At 40.6% G+C, this 6,000-nt stretch overlaps 1 pseudogene; it reads right to left on the reverse strand.

Moving 5' to 3' along the window:
* Positions 1-5,206: 5,206 nt before the first annotated feature.
* On the reverse strand, positions 5,207-5,467 carry LOC147871471 (signal recognition particle RNA; annotated as a pseudogene).
* Positions 5,468-6,000: the final 533 nt, after the last annotated feature.

Genomic DNA, 6,000 nt, shown 5'->3' on the forward strand with positions numbered 1-6,000 from the left:
AAGATGGGTCTGTGGTAGCTGAAATATCTTTTTTTTATTTTTACTATAAAAATTTGTGATTTCGTCGTCATCAATCAACAATGTCAACAGATATTTGTTTATACTCTGCATTGTTGTGTTGGTATAGAAACACAACAATGCCGAGTAAACAAATAACGCTTCACAACAAAGAAATCAAAAAATATCAAGCCAGTCGCATTATCACTGCTCCAGAAGCAGCAGACCGCAATCTTGATTATCGACTGACAGTTGGCTTAAAACATCAGAAAAGCGAAAGAAGACGTCATCAAGTATTTGAAGTACCAACTCCAACAACTTCACAAGGTAAACTGATCCTCATTCGATATATTACGATTACGAAAACTATTATGATCGATTTTAAGACGAAGATTTGCAAGGGTGGGGATGGACGTAGAAAGTTGACTGAACAAGAACAGCGACGTAAAGACGTAGAATATCAGATTAGAGAACGCGCTCCGGAAGGAGCGCCCTGCTCTAGTCTTCTACTATAAAAATTTGTGATTTTCGTTGCCTTCAGGAAATGACGTCTTCAAACAATGTCAACAGATATTTGTTTATACTCTGCATTGTTGTGTTGGTATAGAAACACAACAATGCCGAGTAAACAAATAACGCTTCACAACAAAGAAATCAAAAAATACCAAGCCAGTCGCATTATCACTGCTCTACAAGCAGCACATCGTCTCCGAACAGCGACAGAAAACTATTTAAGAAATGGAGAAAAGTGAGAGAAGGTAATCTGATACTGATAATAATACTCATTCAAGTCAAACTGCTTACGAAAACTGACGCCTCTGTGTTTAAATTATATTTAGGCGATAAATACAATGAAAGGAAGGGGTTAAAAGACTTGAGTAAGACACAAAAAAAACCCTCCGAAGGGGGGGGGGGGGGTTAGTTTAGTTTCTTACTCAAGATTTTAACAAATTAATATACAAAAACCTCAGAATTCTAAATTTTAAAAAGAAATGCAAAACTTGCTTTACGTATAGATTATAGCTATACATAAAGCTTAAAAATGTTCAGCAGAGATGAAAGCATCTACGGAATAGTAAGAGTGAGTGAAGAGGTAATATTTCAATGCAGGCTTATACCTTTATATAATAACTTAGACTTTTAACTGTTGGAAGATTATTAAACAACTTGATACCTGTATAGTAGACTCCTTTTTGATATTTAGTAAGGTTAGGATTTGGCACATAGAGATCACGTTTCCATCTTGTATTTAAATTATGTACATCTGTATTTCTTTTAAATTTATCTAAGTTTTCCACCACACATGATAGACAGCAGAGTATAAATTCACTTGCAAGTGGAAGTATATTAAATTTACGAAATAATTTTCTACAAGATACAATGCTTTTGACACCGGCCATTATTCTAATTAATTTGTTTTGCATGTAAAAAGTTGTCAGTGGAACCATGGTTCCGGATAATTTGACGTAAATACGTCACACTTGCTTTACAATCGAGTAAAGTTTGATTAAGACATTGCTTATTTAACTTGAATTAGTTACGCTTAAGATGGGTCTGTGGTAGAAGAATGTAATGTAATGTAATGTAAGGTAACTATGTAGGTAACCATTGTTGTTTATTTGTTGATAAACAGATGACGTTTCCCAGGTAACATATCAATGAAGTTTGACGTTTTCCAGGTAACATATCAATGAAGTTTGACGTTTCCCAGGTAACATATCAATGAAGTTTGACGTTTCCCAGGTAACATAACAATGGTTATGTTACCTAAGAAACTAATTGCTACGTGATCTGTTTACTCGGCATTGTTGTGTTACATTACTGCCGTCAACAATCCGCTTTCGTTATTGCGGAAAGAACTGAGCTGTGAATCGGCTGTAGAATAAGTGCGTCGTAGAATAGATAATTTTGTGCTGGTAAAAACGTTTTAGAATATCACAGGTACTTATCTTATGTAAGAATTATTACATTACATTACATTATAGAGACGTATTTACGTCAGATTCTCCGGAACCGTAGTTCCTCTGTCAACATTTCATATCTTATATTTCTGAATCTGTAGTATTACAGAATCTGAAAAACGTGTACAATGAACACAGAAAAATACGACCTTGAACACATCCGTATGTGTTTTGTATTGTTCACTGAGGTGAACTCTAGAAACTGTGATGGGTGTGTTATAGCTTCATTGCTTAATTTAATTAACAGTAATATAAAAGTGATTTATATATTTTCAATTGTGTGTCTTTTAGATCCCGGTGACAGAAGGTGACGTCTTCAAACAATGGCAACAGATATTTGTTTATACTCTGCATTGTTGTGTTGGTATAGAAACACAACAATGCCGAGTAAACAAATAACGTAATAAATAAACAAATACCAAGCCAGTCGCATGATCACTGCTCTACAAGCAGCACATCGTCTCCGAACAGCGACAGAAAACTATTTAAGAAATGAAGAAAAGTGAGAGAAGACGTACTAACACCAACAAGGTAATCTGATACTGATAAGAATACTCATTCAAGTCATACTGCGCATTCAAGGGTTAAAACACTTGGATAAGACACAAAACTAACCACCCCTTTGGGGGGGGGGGGGGTTAGTTTAGTTTCTTACTCAATGGGGAACTTCATACTTATGATTCAATTTAACATTTTAGAGTGATTAATTCAAGGAGTATGAGATGGTTAAGACATGTACCGCACAAAATTTAACAGATTCAATTGACTTTAGGTAGGTGGATGATCTGAACACGACAATGAACCTTAAGAGTTCCATAATATAAAGCAATGATTTTGACGTAAATACGTCTACACGGAAGGGTCATTCGGCGAAAAAGTGTAACGGAGATGTGTAGGATCCGTATCCGTAACGTCGTGTTTGTTTATTTCAGTCGTAATCCAGGGCGAGCCTCAGGTACTGGGCGGGCGACAGGTGGCGGATAGTGATATGAGGGTTAGCTGCGAATAAGGGGCAGTCCCGGACCGAGGCGGCAAGACCGGAGAGCGTGGGAGTGTAGCTGGTGGCAGGCTACACCCATCAAATACCACATGAGCTCAGTGACCCCACTGCCTTGTGGGTAGGGGAGGAATCCCCAAAGGCTAAGGGAAGGAAAACCCTGACAGAAAACCAAGGGTAGAAGGGGCTGCATAGGGATAGAGAAACCAGTCCTTCTAAGGGAAAGAACCCGGAATAAAAACTTATGGAGGACGGGGGGGGGGGGTGCACATCGGACTACCAACCCAATTCTGGAAGAAGCTCACACACTGAAAGGGCCGTAGTGCTAGAGAAGAAGAGGTTGGAGCAGAAGCGCACATGTAATGAAGAAATTCGAAACTTTCATTTTGTTTGTATGTATTCTTCCTTTGTGTGTGTCTGCGTGCGCGCGCGAGCGTTTGGGTGTGTGTATGTGGCGTGGGGCGTGGGGCGTGTGGGGCCTGGTGTCCTGTCGTGTTGTATCGTGTGGTTTGGTGTGTTGTGTGGTGTGTTCTGCAGTCGTGTCGCGTCGTGTCGTGTCGTCGTGTGCTGTCGTGTCGTGTGGTGTACTGTGGTGTGGGCCGACACCACACGACACGAGACGACGCCACACGAGACGACGCCACACGACACGACGCCACACGACACGACGCCACACGAGAGGACGCCACACGAGACGACGCCACACGAGACGACGCCACACGAGACGACGCCACACGAGACGACGCCACACGAGACGACACACCACGCGACACGTCAGCACACCACACGACACGACACTACACGACTGCACACCACACCACACCACACCACACCACACCACACGACAAGACACCACCCCCACACCACGCCCCAGACGCCCCACACGCCACACACACACCCAAGCGCGCGCGCACACGCACACACACACACAGAGGAGGAAGACGTACAAACCTAATGAAAGTTTCGATATTCATTACATGTCCTTCTTCTTCTTCTTTACCACTACGGCCCTTTCAGTGTGTCAGCTTCTTCCAGAATTGGGTTCTTAGCCCGATGTCCAACCCCCATAGTCCTCCAGAAGTTTTTATTCCGGGTTCTTTCCCTTAGAAGGATTGGTTTCTCTTTTCCTATGCAGCCCCTTCAACCCTTGGTTTTCTGTCAGGGTTTTCCTTCCCTGTTTTAAAGAAGTAATTGTTTTGTTTGTTTGTTTGTTCCGAAATGTAAATCGATCAATCGATAAGGAATATGAATGATATTTTATTATCTTAATTATAATAAATTTTAAATAAAATTATATTGTGATCAGACGGATTAAAATAAATAATTGATATAATTGTTTTATTTCCATTGTCATAAATATTGTACAGATTTCTTCCAATTTTGGGCTGTGGTCTCCAGAAACCAAGTTTTATTGCTGGAGAGTGGCCATGTTTGAAAAATATTCAGATTTCATATTTATTAGAATGTGGAACAGGAAATCTACCTTTTAGTTTTTAGTTTTCATTTTTATGTTTGATTAGTGGAGTTAGGCTTTGAAATTTTCTATTATGATATATATTTAAAAAATGCTTTTTCATAGGTTAAAAAGCATACATACAGATTATGTGAATTTAAAGTTAAATTTGATAAATTATGCATGGAAATAGTTAAATAAATGGAATGATTGTTAATTTATAAATAATGATAGTTCATCATATAAATTGGAGTATTAAAACATCAGTAGGTCTCACAAGTTCTCTGCAGAATATATTTGTTTTAATTTGGAATGAACATTCTTCTCCATAATTGCAAAATCTGTGAGGTGGCAATTCAGCCCTACTGGCTCTCGTGACTGGACCAAATTATCCCAGGCCGGGAGGTGGTACGGTTGTGGGATGGTAATAGCGGTTAAGCCAAAAAACTTAATAAATGAACCCCCGATTAAACAACAAGGGATATTTAATAAAAATATATATAAATTCAAAAGGAGAACAAACTCCCAAGGCTCAGGCTCCGGTAGGGGGTTACAACCCAAAAAATATCAGACCTATCTGTCTCCAAGCTGAGTCGTTCTCTGCCCGGCGGACACACACACACACAGACTGTCTGCCCTGCTGTCTCATCTGGGTCTCGAAGCCGCCGACTCCAAAGAACTTCGAGAGAGCAGATAGGCTACTCGAGCCATGAGACATGGCTCATCCTCCCCCCCCCCAAAAAAAAAAAAGATCCCAGGGCCGGGGTTGTCGTAGTACAGGTGCCGGTAGCTCCGATCACAGGTGACTTCCGGTCTGCTCTAAAGCAGCTCCCAGTCTTCATGCGCGATCCCATTACAGCATCATACGGGTGAGTTTCCTCTCTGGCCCGATCCACCCCTCCTTAAACAACCTGGCCACCCCGGGCTCCCCCCAGGGTGTCCATATTGATACCGAGCTTAGCTGTGGGACACAGAACACCAGAACTCCCAACCTCAAGTCATTTCTCAACACTTAGCCTCTAAGTAGTTGGATTACAGGAGTTCGTCACCACTCCCAGCACGTCGGAGCCCCAGCCCTGGCTTTCAGCTTCGTTGTGGGCACCGAAAGTGCATACGCAGAGTCACGACCGAGTAGACCCCCCCCCCCCCACCAAAAAAAAAAAATGAAAGTGATAGTGGAACCACGGTTCCGGAGAATTTGACGTAAATACGTCTTTACGGAAAGGAAGTTTATATATTGGCTTTATTCTAAATATTCCCTTCATACATGCTGTACAATTGAGATAAGTTTGATTAAGACTTTGCTTATTTAACCTGAATTAGTTACGCTTAAGATGGGTCTGTGGTAGCTGAAATATCTTTTTTTTATTTTTACTATAAAAATTTGTGATTTCGTCGTCATCAATCAACAATGTCAACAGATATTTGTTTATACTCTGCATTGTTGTGTTGGTATAGAAACACAACAATGCCGAGTAAACAAATAACGCTTCACAACAAAGAAATCAAAAAATATCAAGCCAGTCGCATTATCACTGCTCCAGAAGCAGCAGACCGCAATCTTGATTATCGACTGACAGTTGGCTTAAAAC

This window comes from Zootermopsis nevadensis, unplaced genomic scaffold, assembly GCF_977971745.1.
Source record: "Zootermopsis nevadensis isolate Lab colony 2312 unplaced genomic scaffold, Znev_1.0 Znev_ptg000053l, whole genome shotgun sequence".
In the NCBI taxonomy this organism is placed as follows: domain Eukaryota; kingdom Metazoa; phylum Arthropoda; class Insecta; order Blattodea; family Termopsidae; genus Zootermopsis; species Zootermopsis nevadensis.